This window comes from Pseudophryne corroboree, chromosome 2 (assembly GCF_028390025.1).
Source record: "Pseudophryne corroboree isolate aPseCor3 chromosome 2, aPseCor3.hap2, whole genome shotgun sequence".
In the NCBI taxonomy this organism is placed as follows: Eukaryota; Metazoa; Chordata; class Amphibia; order Anura; family Myobatrachidae; genus Pseudophryne; species Pseudophryne corroboree.
Window position 1 is genome coordinate 547,282,687 of NC_086445.1, and position 13,467 is coordinate 547,296,153.

Below are 13,467 nucleotides of genomic sequence, written 5' to 3' on the forward strand. Positions count from 1 at the left end.
CGAGTGAGCCCACTGCGCACTGAAATTCATTGAGAACGGGCTCCCACCTTGTAAAGCCCTAGCGTCATACTGAGGGCTTGACAGAGGCGGGAAAGGGTTTCTGTTCCTGGGAACTGGCTGATCTCTGCAGCCTTTTTCCACTCCCTCTGTCATGAGCAGAAAAGAGGAACGCTTTGTCCGCTTGCCAACAAAGGACTGCGCCTGATAGTACGGCGTCTTATTTTGAGAGGCGACCTGGGGTACAAACGTGGATATCCCAGCTGTTGCCGCGGCCACCAGGTCTGAAAGACCGACCCCAAATGTCCCCTTTTTAAGGCAATACTTCCAAATGCAGTTTTGGAATCCGCATCACCTGACCACTTTACTGGTAGAATTGGACAACGCATTTATACTTGATGCCAGTCGGCAAATACTCCGCTGTGTATCATGCATATATAGAAATGCATCTTTTAAATGCTCTATAGGCAATAATATACTGTCCTTATCTAGGATATCAATATTTCCAGTCAGGGAATCCGACCACGCCAACCCAGCACTGCCCATCCAGGCTGAGGCGATTGCTGGTCGCAGTATAACACCATTATGTGTGTAAATACATTTTAGGATACCCTCCTGCTTTTATCAGCAGGATCCTTAAGGGCGGCCATCTCAGGAGAGGGTAGAGCCCTTGTTCTTACAAGCGTGTGAGCGCCTTATCCCCCCTAGGGGGTGTTTCCCAACGCACCCTAACCTCTGGCGGGAAAAGGTATACTGCCAATAACTTTTTAGAAATTATCAATTGTTATCGGGGGGAAACCCACGCATCATCACACCCTCATTTTATTTCTCAGATTCAGGAAAACTACAGGTAGTTTTTCCTCACCAAACATAATACCCCTTTTTTTGGTGGTATTCATATTATCAGAAAAGTGTAAACATTTTCCATTGCCTCAATCATGTAATGTGTGGCCCTATTGGAAATCACGGTTGTCTCTTCACCGTCGACACAGGAGTCAGTATCCGTGTCGGTGTCTGTATCTGCCATCTGAGGTAACGGCCGCTTTAGAGCCCCTGACGGCCTATGAGACGTCTGGACATGCACAAGCTGAGTAGCCGGCTGTCTCATGTCAACCACTGTCTTTTATACAAAGCTGACACTATCACGTAATTTCAAACCGTACATCCACTCAGGTGTCGACCCCCTAGGGGGTGACATCACTATTACAGACACTCTGCTCCGTCTCCACATCATTTTTCTCCTCATACATGTCGACACAAACGTACCGACACACAGCACACACACAGGGAATGCTCTGATAGAGGACAGGACCCCACTAGCCCTTTGGGGAGACAGAGGGAGAGTTTGCCAGCACACACCAGAGCGCTATATATATATACAGGGATAACCTTATATAAGTGTTTTTCCCTTTATAGCTGCTGTATTGATTTATGCTGCGCCTAATTTGTGCCCCCCTCTCTTTTTTAACCCCTTTCTGTAGTGTAGTGACTGCAGGGGAGAGCCAGGGAGCTTCCCTCCAACGGAGCTGTGAGGGAAAATGGCGCCAGTGTGCTGAGGAGATAGGCTCCGCCCCTTTCTCGGCGTCCTTATCATCCGTTTTTCTGTATGTTTAGGCAGGGGTTAAATGCATCCATATAGCCCAGGAGTTATATGTGATGCATTTATTTTAGCCATATAAGGTTTTTATCGATTTATTGCGTCTCAGGGCGCTGCCCCCCCAGCGCCCTGCACCTTCAGTGACCGGAGTGTGAAGTGTGCTGAGAGCAATGGCGCACAGCTGCGGTGCTGTGCGCTACCTTATCTGAAGACAGGACCGTCTTCTGCCGCCGATTTTTCCAGACCTCTTCGCTCTTCTGGCTCTGTAAGGGGGCCGGCGGCGCGGCTCCGGGACCCATCCAGGCTGGACCTGTGATCGTCCCTCTGGAGCTAATGTCCAGTAGCCAAGAAGCCCAATCCACTCTGCACGCAGGTGAGTTCGCTTCTTCTCCCCTTAGTCCCTCGATGCAGTGAGCCTGTTGCCAGCAGGTCTCACTGAAAATAATAAACCTAAACTAAAACTTTCACAAAGAGCTCAGGAGAGCCCCTAGTGTGCACCCTTCTCGTTCGGGCACAGAGATCTAACTGAGGCTTGGAGGAGGGTCATAGGGGGAGGAGCCAGTGCACACCAGGTGATCCTAAAGCTTTCTTTAGATGTGCCCAGACTCCTGCGGAGCCGCTATCCCCCTGGTCCTTACGGAGTTCCCAGCATCCACTAGGACGTCAGAGAAATATTAAATAGGTTAACTTGAAAATAACTTTTTTAACTAGTTTCTGTGCTGATATATGTTTTTCTCAGATTTAGAGGCAAATGAACACTTAGTAACAGTGCTCTCGGGGACGGAACAACACTGGTGAAAGGGGCCACATTGCCTGCAGTGACTGACTGGGGCTGCTCTTCAGCCCTGGCATTTTAGTGTGCGTGTCCACGTTTCAGGGGCACATGTGCACATTTCAGGGGCGCACATTTCAGGGCACGTTTTAGGGCACATACTTTTCAGGAGGTGTGTGCATGGTACAGGGCCACGGCTACTGCCTGTGTAGTGGGTGCTACGCCTCAAGGGGGTGTGGCCTGGCCACATACCACAATCTTTAATTAAGAGACGTGTGGGTGAGCAAAAAGAGAGCCTGGAGCCAGCACTGTGCGCGCCTATCTTGCTTCTCTGTGTGGCTGGACCATCCCAACAGCCAATTGGCCTTTCTGGCATTTGCCAGAATTGCCAGATGGGCAGTTTGACCCTGCCTATATATAGTTTCATTTAGTTGGTGAGATAAAAGGCAGTACTCAATTCATACTGTAATGATGGAAGTGCGTGATCCCTAAGCATAACATAAGTCACTTTGCCTATTCAAAATGTTATTATTGTTACAAAAATCAGTGTAATGGGTAATAAATGGGGGAGGGTAGACTAGGCTGAAGCTTTGTTTAGGGCACCAACAAATCTTGCACATCACCCGGCAAAAAGGGAGAGATCACACATACACGCAGACATATTCAGTTTAGCATTTGGCAGCATAATACTATCCTTTAATCCCTTCAAATTTACTTTTATGAGTCCTCAGCATACTGTAGGTACCATCCAGTACTTTCCGTGGGATGCCTATTTCACCTTGTATGGGAAATCATATTTATAGCAGCGCATATACTAATGCAGTAAAACACTATTATAAAACTTTAATGTACGAAATAAAGACAATCCCAATGGCCCCTTAATCTCATGATTTATTTAACTCACTACTGAAGGTAAAAATAGTTGAATTTTAGGAGTTATATTGAAAAGTTTTAATGACTTCACTATTTTTTTCTGTCATGCAATTCTGGGAAAGTTCTGTACAAATATTTTAATTTTTTGTGGGGAGGGGGGTGGGGGGAGTGGTTTGAGGAGGGGGGGGGGAATAATTGGTCCAGCCAATAAAGCTCTAAATGCATCACTTGTTGAGTTTGCAATAAAGTACAGACTTTACATAGAATTTATTTATTTGTTTAATCACAATGCAATGCAAGTGATCCAGAGCACATGAAGGACAGTTTCAGTATATAACATACTTATACGATATTATCATCCTTGAAGTTGTGTTAAAGAGAAAAGGCGTATTAAATGAGCTGTACATTTGTCTTGTTAGGATTATGGGAATTAGGATTATGAGGATTTTCACTTTTTTGTATTCAAGAAGGGGTATAGTATGCTGTGGAGAAGTCTAAAATTTCTACAGCGGTGCCTCTAATTAGTGTAAGAATTGTTTTCCCATACACCAGTATGGCGAGAGCAGGGGATGTAACTAGTTACATATTTGTAGGCCCCATAACAAAAGTTTGCAAGGTCCCTTATATACAGTACCACCCAATGGTGACAACTGTATATAACACATGGAAGATGCCTTAGCGCACCAGCATGTCACAGAAGCGGCTCTTCATGCAGTCTTGTCGCATAGCGGTCACTATGGGAACATGCCTTCTCTATCGCTCTACCCCTACCCCAAGACTTATTGGACTCCCCATACTGTATGTCAGTTTTGCACTGTTTACTGGGATCGCAGAGGGGCAGTTTATCAGAGGATGTTGCTGGACAGGTTCATTTTTCTGAATGGCTAAAAAACATTACTATATAACACATGAATATGATGCAATATATAGTAATAGTTTCCGATAGCCAGTTCATGTTCTACTTGAATAGATCCCATAGTGTACTGACCGAAAAGAAAATAAGCCTTACTGCTAATGAAGCCTCCTTTTTCTATAACAGTAATAGGGTATTTTTGTCTTTTGATAAATGTGATATGAAATATGTAATTAAGACGCCTATTTATTATCATGCAATGAGCCCAAACTGCTAATTTCTCTGCAGAATGACTATTGCAGGACTTTCAGCAATTTATTAAAGGGTTTATACCAAAGAAGCGTTAACCTATTTACTGGTGCTTACCTCCATCCCCATAGACCTCTACTGGGATGACAGAACTAGTAAATTTACCTCAGGATGTCGTTGGCATTGCCGAAGCTGGAGAGGCCCACCAGATCATAAAGTTATGTGCATGCACAGGCAGTGCTGTAACTACTGTATAATGGGGTCCAGGATGCGATGAGTACATGGGACCCTGGGTCCAGGGGAACCCACACCACACACCCTGCACCCATTTCTTCTATATTTACCATTTCAGAGTCCAGCGCTGGAAGCCGCAGTGCTGCAGATTCATCAGGCAAATGGCGTTTTGTGATGCACAGTAGAGAAATCACTTGGAAAATGGCCACCGCGCTGTTTCTCTTGAGATCTGCACATGTGACAAAGTCTACTAGTGCTAGAGCAGCGCTGCCAGCTATAAAAGAAGGGTAGGGGGCACGGATAGAGACTGCACATGGGCCCCCTCCTCTCTTGATACACCCCTGTGCACAGACTGACTATACATGTGCATATCACTTAACACATATCATGCTTAGCTACCAGTGAACAATCTTCATGGAAGGGGTTTCTTGACTGGACTTCTGGAGGAGCTCCGACATGGTACATTATTATTTATTGCTGCAATATACAGTAATATGTAATGAAATCTAACACCAGTCCACTGATAAAGAGACCCCTAAGTCCACTGACCATGATAAAGAGACCCCTAAACCGTTGATATTTTGTTTCCTAAGATTTATTACATATTCATGCATTTAAGGGGACATTTTGACTATATTTATTATGTGTCACCATCGACACACCCATAAAATGGCAACCACTTGCCTGTGTTTTTCCCACCAGTCCCCATTACCTCCCCTGAATGGTGCCTGTCAATCACCCTGCGTGGATATAAGCAGTGTGTGTGGGTTTGAAGTAGCGATGCGCACCGGAAATTTTTCGGGTTTTGGTTTTGGGTTCGGTTCCGCGGCCGTGTTTTGGGTTCGAACGCGTTTTGGCAAATCCTCACTGAATTTTTTTTGTCGGATTCGGGTGTGTTTTGGATTCGGGTGTTTTTTTCAAAAAACCCTAAAAAACAGCTTAAATCATTGAATTTGGGGGTCATTTTGATCCCATAGTATTATTAACCTCAATAACCATAATTTACACTCATTTACAGTCTATTCTGAACACCTCACACCTCACAATATTATTTTTAGTCCTAAAATTTGCACCGAGGTCGCTGGATGGCTAAGCTAAGCGACCCAAGTGGCCGACACAAACACCTGGCCCATCTAGGAGTGGCACTGCAGTGTCAGGCAGGATGGCCCTTCCAAAAAATACTCCCCAAACAGCACATGACGCAAAGAAGAAAAAAAAGAGGCGCAATGAGGTAGCTGTGTGAGTAAGCTAAGCGACCCTAGTGGCCGTCACAAACACCTGGCCCATCTAGGAGTGGCACTGCAGTGTCAGGCAGGATGGCCCTTCCAAAAAATACTCCCCAAACAGCACATGACGCAAAGAAGAAAAAAAAGAGGCGCAATGAGGTAGCTGTGTGAGTAAGCTAAGCGACCCTAGTGGCTGACACAAACACCTGGCCCATCTAGGAGTGGCACTGCAGTGTCACGCAGGATGGCCCTTCCAAAAAATACTCCCCAAACAGCACATGACGCAAAGAAGAAAAAAAAGAGGCGCAATGAGGTAGCTGTGTGAGTAAGCTAAGCGACCCTAGTGGCCGACACAAACACCTGGCCCATCTAGGAGTGGCACTGCAGTGTCAGGCAGGATGGCCCTTACAAAAAATACTCCCCAAACAGCACATGACGCAAAGAAGAAAAAAAAGAGGCGCAATGAGGTAGCTGTGTGAGTAAGCTAAGCGACCCTAGTGGCCGACACAAACACCTGGCCCATCTAGGAGTGGCACTGCAGTGTCAGGCAGGATGGCCCTTCCAAAAACTACTCCCCAAACAGCACATGACGCAAAGAAGAAAAAAAAGAGGCGCAATGAGGTAGCTGTGTGAGTAAGCTAAGCGACCCTAGTGGCCGACACAAACACCTGGGCCCATCTAGGAGTGGCACTGCAGTGTCAGGCAGGATGGCCCTTCCAAAAAATACTCCCCAAACAGCACATGACGCAAAGAAGAAAAAAAAGAGGCGCAATGAGGTAGCTGTGTGAGTAAGCTAAGCGACCCTAGTGGCCGACACAAACACCTGGCCAATCTAGGAGTGGCACTGCAGTGTCAGGCAGGATGGCCCTTCAAGAAAATACTCCCCAAACAGCACATGACGCAAAGAAAAATGAAAGAAAAAATAGGTGCAAGATGGAATTGTCCTTGGGCCCTCCCACCCACCCTTATGTTGTATAAACAGGACATGCACACTTTAACCAACCCATCATTTCAGCGACAGGGTCTGCCACACGACTGTGACTGAAATGACTGGTTGGTTTGGGCCCCCACCAAAAAAGAAGCAATCAATCTCTCCTTGCACAAACTGGCTCTACAGAGGCAAGATGTCCACCTCATCATCATCGTCCGATTCATCACCCCTTTCACTGTGTACATCCCCCTCCTCACAGATTATTAATTCGTCCCCACTGGAATCCACCATCTCAGATCCCCGTGTACTCTCTGGAGGCAATTGCTGCTGGTGAATGTCTCCATGGAGTAATTGATTATAATTAATTTTAATGAACATCATCTTCTCCACATTTTCTGGAAGTAGCCTCGTACACCGATTGCTGACAAGGTGAGCGGTGGCACTAAACACTCTTTCGGAGTACACACTGGAGGGAGGGCAACTTAGGTAGAATAAAGCCAGTTTGTGCAAGGGCCTCCAAATTGCCTCTTTTCCCTGCCAGTATACGTACGGACTGTCTGACGTTCCTACTTGGATGCGGTCACTCATATAATCCTCCACCATTCTTTCAATGGTGAGAGAATCATATGCAGTGACAGCAGACGACATGTCAGTAATCGTTGGCAGGTCCTTCAGTCCGGACCAGATGTCAGCATCAGCAGTCGCTCCAGACTGCCCTGCATCACCGCCAGCGGGTGGGCTCGGAATTCGTAGCCTTTTCCTCGCACGCCCAGTTGCGGGAGAATGTGAAGGAGGAGATTTTGACAGGTCGCGTTCCGCTTGACTTGACAATTTTCTCACCAGCAGTTCTTTGAACCCCTGCAGACTTGTGTCTGCCGGAAAGAGAGATCCAACGTAGGTTTTAAATCTAGGATCGAGCACGGTGGCCAACATGTAGTGCTCTGATTTCAACAGATTGACCACCCGTGAATCCTGGTTAAGCGAATTAAGGGCTCCATCCACAAGTCCCACATGCCTAGCGGAATCGCTCTGTTTTAGCTCCTCCTTCAATGCCTCCAGCTTCTTCTGCAAAAGCCTGATGAGGGGAATGACCTGACTCAGGCTGGCAGTGTCTGAACTGACTTCACATGTGGCAAGTTCAAAGGGCAGCAGAACCTTGCACAACGTTGAAATCATTCTCCACTGCGCTTGAGACAGGCGCATTCCACCTCCTTTGCCTATATCGTGGGCAGATGTATAGGCTTGAATGGCCTTTTGCTGCTCCTCCATCCTCTGAAGCATATAGAGGGTTGAATTCCACCTCGTTACCACCTCTTGCTTCAGATGTTGGCAGGGCAGGTTCAGGTTTTTTTGGTGGTGCTCCAGTCTTCTGTACGCGGTGCCTGCACGCCGAAAGTGGCCCGCAATTCTTCGGGCCACCGACAGCATCTCTTGCACGCCCCTGTCGTTTTTTAAATAATTCTGCACCACCAAATTCAAGGTATGTGCAAAACATGGGACGTGCTGGAATTTGCCCAGATGTAATGCACGCACAATATTGCTGGCGTTGTCCGATGTCACAAATCCCCAGGAGAGTCCAATTGGGGTAAGCCATTCTGCGATGATCTTCCTCAGTTGCCGTAAGAGGTTTTCAGCTGTGTGCCTATTCTGGAAAGCGGTGATACAAAGCGTAGCCTGCCTAGGAACGAGTTGGCGTTTGCGAGATGCTGCTACTGGTGCCGCCGCTGCTGTTCTTGCAGCGGGAGGCAATACATCTACCCAGTGGGCTGTCACAGTCATGTAGTCCTGAGTCTGCCCTGCTCCACTTGTCCACATGTCCGTGGTTAAGTGGACATTGGGTACAACTGCATTTTTTAGGACACTGTGGAGTCTTTTTCTGACGTCCGTGTACATTCTCGGTATCGCCTGCCTAGAGAAGTGGAACCTAGATGGTATTTGGTAACGGGGGCACACTACCTCAAGAAATTGTCTAGTTCCCTGTGAACTAACGGCGGATACCGGACGCACGTCTAACACCAACATAGTTGTCAAGGCCTCAGTTATCCGCTTTGCAACAGGATGACTGCTGTGATATTTCATCTTCCTCGCAAAGGACTGTTGGACAGTCAATTGCTTACTGGAAATAGTACAAGTGGTCTTCCGACTTCCCCTCTGGGATGACGATCGACTCCCAGCAGCAACAACAGCGGCGCCAGCAGCAGTAGGCGTTACACTCAAGGATGCATCGGAGGAATCCCAGGCAGGAGAGGACTCGTTAGACTTGCCAGTGACATGGCCTGCAGGACTATTGGCTTTCCTGGGTAAGGAGGAAATTGACACTGAGGGAGTTGGTGGTGTGGTTTGCGCGAGCTTGGTTACAAGAGGAAGGGATTTACTGGTCAGTGGACTGCTTCCGCTGTCGCCCAAAGTTTTTGAACTTGTCACTGACTTATTATGAATGCGCTGCAGGTGACGTATAAGGGAGGATGTTCCGAGGTGGTTAACGTCCTTACCCCTACTTATTACAGCTTGACAAAGGTAACACATGGCTTGACACCTGTTGTCCGCATTTCTGTTGAAATACTTCCACACTGAAGAGCTGATTTTTTTGGTATTTTCACCAGGCATGTCAATGGCCATATTCCTCCCACGGACAACAGGTGTCTCCCCGGGTACCTGACTTAAACAAACCACCTCACCATCAGAATCCTCCTTGTCAATTTCCTCCCCTGCGCCAGCAACACCCATATCCTCATCCTGGTGTACTTCAACACTGACATCTTCAATTTCACTATCAGGAACTGGACTGCGGGTGCTCCTTTCAACACTTGCAGGGGGCGTGCAAATGGTGGAAGGTGCAAGCTCTTCCCGTCCAGTGTTGGGAAGGTCAGGCATCGCAACCGACACAATTGGACTCTCCTTTGGGATTTGTGATTTCGAAGAACGCACAGTTCTTTGCTGTGCTTTTGCCGCAAGTCTTTTCTTTTTTCTAGCGAGAGGATGAGTGCTTCCATCCTCATGTGAAGCTGAACCACTAGCCATGAACATAGGCCAGGGCCTCAGCCGTTCCTTGCCACTCCGTGTCGTAAATGGCATATTGGCAAGTTTACGCTTCTCCTCAGACGCTTTTAATTTTGATTTTTGGGTCATTTTTTTACTGATCTTTTGTGTTTTGGATTTTACATGCTCTATACTATGACATTGGGCATCGGCCTTGGCAGACGACGTTGATGGCATTTCATCGTCTCGGCCATGACTAGTGGCAGCAGCTTCAGCACGAGGTGGAAGTGGATCTTGATCTTTCCCTATTTTTTTAACCTCCACATTTTTGTTCTCCATATTTTGCGCACAACTAAAAGCCACCACAGGTATACAATGTAGATGGATGTATAGTATAGTATTACTTATACTTATGGACGACGAGTGCACTGACGACACAGAGGTAGGTTAAGCCGTGGCCTACCGTACTGCTGCTTAGTGCTTATATATAAATATAATATACTGTATAACGGACCTGGTGGACAGTGTCAGCAGACTGCTAAACTAGTATGAAGAAAGAAAAAAAAAACACTACAGGTATACAATGTAGATGGATGGATAGTATAGTATTACTTATACTTATGGACGACGAGTGCACTGACGACACAGAGGTAGGTACAGCCGTGGCCTACCATACTGCTGCTTAGTGCTTATATATATGATATACTGTATAACGGACCTGGTGGACACTGTCAGCAGACTGCTAAACAAACTAGTATGAAGAAAGAAAAAAAACACACCACAGGTATACAATGTAGATGGATGGATAGTATAGTATTACTTATACTTATGGACGACGAGTGCACTGACGACACAGAGGTAGGTACAGCCGTGGCCTACCGTACTGCTGCTTAGTGCTTATATATAAATATAATATACTGTATAACGGACCTGGTGGACAGTGTCAGCAGACTGCTAAACAAACTAGTATGAAGAAAGAAAAAAAAAACACCACAGGTATACAATGTAGATGGATGGATAGTATAGTATTACTTATACTTATGGACGACGAGTGCACTGACGACACAGAGGTAGGTACAGCCGTGGCCTACCGTACTGCTGCTTAGTGCTTATATATAAATATAATATACTGTATAACGGACCTGGTGGACAGTGTCAGCAGACTGCTAAACAAACTAGTATGAAGAAAGAAAAAAAACACACCACAGGTATACAATGTAGATGGATGGATAGTTTAGTATTACTTATTCTTATGGTTGACGAGTGCACTGACGACACAGAGGTAGGTACAGCCGTGGCCTACCGTACTGCTGCTTAGTGCTTATATATAAATATAATATACTGTATAACGGACCTGGTGGACAGTGTCAGCAGACTGCTAAACTAGTATGAAGAAAGAAAAAAAAACACCACAGGTATACAATGTAGATGGATGTATAGTATAGTATTACTTATACTTATGGACGACGAGTGCACTGACGACACAGAGGTAGGTACAGCCGTGGCCTACCGTACTGCTGCTTAGTGCTTATATATATATGATATACTGTATAACGGACCTGGTGGACACTGTCAGCAGACTGCTAAACAAACTAGTATGAAGAAAGAAAAAAAAAACACCACAGGTATACAATGTAGATGGATGGATAGTATAGTATTACTTATACTTATGGACAACGAGTGCACTGACGACACAGAGGTAGGTACAGCCGTGGCCTACCGTACTGCTGCTTAGTGCTTATATATAAATATAATATACTGTATAACGGACCTGGTGGACAGTGTCAGCAGACTGCTAAACAAACTAGTATGAAGAAAGAAAAAAAAAACACCACAGGTATACAATGTAGATGGATGGATAGTATAGTATTACTAATACTTATGGACGAAGAGTGCACTGACGACACAGAGGTAGGTACAGCCGTGGCCTACCGTACTGCTGCTTAGTGCTTATATATAAATATAATATACTGTATAACGGACCTGGTGGACAGTGTCAGCAGACTGCTAAACAAACTAGTATGAAGAAAGAAAAAAAAAAACACCACAGGTATACAATGTAGATGGATGGATAGTATAGTATTACTTATACTTATGGACGACGAGTGCACTGACGACACAGAGGTAGGTACAGCCGTGGCCTACCGTTCTGCTGCTTAGTGCTTATATATAAATATAATATACTGTATAACGGACCTGGTGGACAGTGTCAGCAGACTGCTAAACTAGTATGAAGAAAGAAAAAAAAACCACCACAGGTATACAATGTAGATGGATGGATAGTATAGTATTACTTATACTTATGGACGACGAGTGCACTGACGACACAGAGGTAGGTACAGCCGTGGCCTACCGTACTGCTGCTTAGTGCTTATATATAAATATAATATACTGTATAACGGACCTGGTGGACAGTGTCAGCAGACTGCTAAACTAGTATGAAGAAAGAAAAAAAAACCACCACAGGTATACAATGTAGATGGATGGATAGTATAGTATTACTTATACTTATGGACGACGAGTGCACTGACGACACAGAGGTAGGTACAGCCGTGGCCTACTGTACTGCTGCTTAGTGCTTATATATATGATATACTGTATAACGGACCTGGTGGACAGTGTCAGCAGACTGCTAAACAAACTAGTATGAAGAAAGAAAAAAAAAAAACACCACAGGTATACAATGTAGATGGATGGATAGTATAGTGTTACTTATACTTATGGACGACGAGTGCACTGACGACACAGAGGTAGGTACAGCCGTGGCCTACCGTACGGCTGCTTAGTGCTTAATTATATATATAATATACTGTATAACGGTCGGACCTGGTGGACACTGTCAGCAGACTAGCATGAAGAAAGAAAAAAAAAACACCACAGTGTTTTTCAGGCAGACAAACGTATACTGGACTGGTGGTCACTGTCAGCAAAACTGTGCACTGTACTCCTGCTATAACTGCTCCCCAGTCCCCACAATTAGGCAGTGTGAGCAGTGCACTCAGCACAGATATATCATGCAGCAGTGCAGCACACTGAGTGAGCACAGATATGGTGGAGCGTTTTTTTTCAGGCAGAGAAACAACGGATTAAACTCAAAACCCTGCACTGTACTCCCTAACAGCTGCTCCCCGTCCCCAATCCTCCCCACAATTAAAACTAAGTCACTCAGTTTTTTTTCTTTTTCTAATACAACGGAGAGGACGCCAGCCACGTCCTCTCCCTATCAATCTCAATGCACGTGTGAAAATGGCGGCGACGCGCGGCTCCTTATATAGAATCCGAGTCTCGTGAGAATCCGACAGCGGGATGATGACGTTCGGGCGCGCTCGGGTTAACCGAGCAAGGCGGGAGGATCCGAGTTGCTCGGACCCGTGTAAAAAAAAGGTGAAGTTCGGGCGGGTTCGGATTCCGAGGAACCGAACCCGCTCATCACTAGTTTGAAGATGAGTTTTTGTGCAAACCCAGAGCGTTGTATATGCATGCGCAGTTTACCAATAACGTCTCATTTGCAAAAAAAATCTGAATAGTGAATCAGGTCCCATGGTCGACGCAGAGGTGTACGCATCTCAGTCACATCCTACATGAATACCTGTGTTCAGTTCCATGCATGCAGTCCGGGGGCAATCCCCGATGACTTGTGTTGATCTCTGCATCAGACCTTATGGGGGGTAATCAATTAGCCCGGATCATTGTTCTCCTGAAAAAAAACACACGCATTGATAGCATGATTTTTGACAGATGATCATCATCGGGCTA